Genomic DNA, 2,955 nt, shown 5'->3' with positions numbered 1-2,955 from the left:
CACTCAAGTAAAATTAACCTATTTATGGCAATGTGAATTCTTATGTCTTCTTGAATTTCATCCTTCTTCTGCTCTGTCCAGTCACACATTAATGGAGATGTATAATGCATAACATTTTTAACTGTTTATTTATTGTATCCTACCAAGCCATTCTCCCAGTGCCTTCACCTATATCTCAAGCAGTTATTTCCATCAGCAGATTTTCATCCAACACATAAGTTGTTGAGAAATCATATGCTTACATAAACTCTTATCATCTAGGAAGTGGTGAAACCAATATTTACAGACTTCCAAAGACCATAGACATTGCACAATATCTTCTACCACAAATATATTAATAATAGCAATAAACTGTGTAGTAGATTATAGGAAGATTTCTTCTGTAGAATGTGGCAAGAGCAGAGTAGCAGCATACAGTACTCTACTTAAGAAAATGTTTAAGATCCATCGAGTGATTACCACAGTCCAGGTAATATAATTGTGTCATTGTGTTCTGATATTCTTAAGATATCCATGGAAAAGACTCACATTGTTATGCTCAAATAACAGTGGACTTAGAATTCATCTATATTAACCTGTGATAAATTTGGGTTGTACCATATCAACCACAACTGTTTGATTTTGCAATTTACTAATTACTTTTTATACCCTCAGCACTTTTGTAAATCAGCATTGCAGATTTCACAGAGGCAAATAATGGGGATGTGAAATCAATTGACTTTCTGAGAGTGACAAAGTGGGTAACCATGGAGCTACTAATCATAATCTGTTCCTGCTATGCCAAGGCATTGCTCACTTCACTGCTGTTCTTATCAGTGACATTCCAACTTTTACAAGCCGTTTCCTGACAGCTACATGTTCTAATTAGATGTAGTCAGATTCTTTTTTCTGGATGGGGCCATTGAATTATTAAGCTAAAAATCCCAATGATTTATAAATGTTATCAATTTAGGCTTATAGGATAGCCCAAGATTGCTGTTTTTAAGTTTATCATTTTAATTTAAAACGTCTACTAGCAAACATCATTGTGTTAATTTTAAAAATAATGATTTCATAGTGTCATACAATAGCAATTATTTGATAAAAAAATAATTTCTTAAATTTAAGAAAACTCCTTCATATTTCCATAGTAACCCATTGCTTCTTGTCTGTCTGGTATTACTTTTTAATACATGGGATCTTTCAACAAGCCTATGTTCTGTAAACAACATAAGCAATGTGTTAAATACCATTAATAATGCATATCTGTTTTCATGTTGATTCTCACTTTTCACTTTTATAATATGAAATAAATTTGTCATTATAAATGTTACATTAATTGCTCATTTCACAGATATTGCACTGATTATATAAATGTCAGATCTAGTATACTAAGCTATGGATTGGAAATTGAATTTGCATATAAGAATACTCTGTATACTTATACTACTACTTAACAATATATTGTATATATTCACAATTTATTTTTCATGTATAATTAAGCATTACTTTTTGGATAATTTTATTTTATCAAATATATTTTTACTAAAATAATCTGCTATAAATTTTATGCGGTAACTTTAATCATTTGTTATTTTGTACCCAAATATATGGTTATTGTGTTTTTTTATAAAGCCATATATCTGAAAAAAACACTTGAAGGGGTTTAGAACTGCAGCTTATTGTAGAACACTTTCCTCAAATAAATGAGACCCCATTTCAATCCTTAGCACCTGAAGTAAAATAAAATAGTAAAAGATAAAGTATAATAAAATGAACCAAAATAAAATACATACTTCACCCAATGTAAGGGTCCTCACTCCAAAGAACCACTGTTTCATCTATTTCCAACCAGAAGATGGAATCAGAATACTAATACAAAGGTAGATATCCAATGTGGTCTTGTAAATTAGTTAACTGAATAATGTAAATTGTTTAAAATAGAAACTGTGACTGTTACAAAACCTTACATACATGTCACTCCCGTTTTGGGGATATAGCTCAATGGTAGAGTGCTTAAGCATCATGAGCTAAGCCCTAGGTTTAATAGCCAACACTACAAAAATAAAAAATCACTCCTTTTCATTTCCCACAATTTTACTTTTATAAAACAAGAATATATCTTAAGATAGTTCTGTACAATTAATGTATCATCTCTCTACTTTCTCCAAAATTTATTTTTGGAATATTTTCTCAAAATTAATATCATAAAATAAAGTTTAAAAACCATTTTTATTTTATGTATTTAAAATGTCAACATATCAGTTTAACTTTGATGAAGTTACATATTAATTTTTATTATTATGCATTTGTTTTTAAATAAGCTAACAAAGCAATCTCAATATAAGCATCTTCTTCAGTTACTTTAAAGTTTTGGTGATCTTCTAGAAAAATCATACACTTTATTTCTTTAATATCAAATCATCTATACTAAAAGAGTTTAGGGTCAATATCTCATTTACACTAATACAAGATACTTTACGTTAAACTCAGGTAGAAAAATATGACTTAAATATATATTCTCTAAATTAGAGAAACTTATAGAAGTAGATTAAAAGAGAAGGAGGTTTGGCAAATGCTAATTTGGAGTATTAAAAGCTGGCAGACTTGGGAGAGAAAAATCTATATTTAAATTCAAGTTCTCCCTAAGTTAGGAGAACTGTGGGGAAGTTGAGGATGCAGTAGTATAACAGTGCACTCTGATTAACTTGCCTTTTTACACAAAAGTGAGGTAGGAGAGGAAACAATAGAATGTTAGTAAGCTTTGTACTTTAAGACTTACTCTGCTGGGGATGTGGCCCAAGTGGTAGCACGCTCGCCTGGCATGCATGAGGCCCAGGTTTGATCCTCAGCACCACATACAAACAAAGATTTTGTGTCTGCCGAAAAACTGAAAAAATAAATAAATATTAAAATTCTCTCTCTCTCTCTTTCTCTCTCTCTCTCTCTCTCTCTCTCTCTCTCTCTCTCTCTCTC

This window comes from Marmota monax, unplaced genomic scaffold (genome assembly GCF_021218885.2).
Source record: "Marmota monax isolate L192 unplaced genomic scaffold, Marmota_monax_Labrador192_F-V1.1 WCK01_AAM20220418_F8-fsc00043, whole genome shotgun sequence".
NCBI classification, from domain to species: domain Eukaryota; kingdom Metazoa; phylum Chordata; class Mammalia; order Rodentia; family Sciuridae; genus Marmota; species Marmota monax.
The sequence above is the reverse complement of the archived record's forward strand: the minus strand, read 5'-3'. Positions refer to the sequence as shown.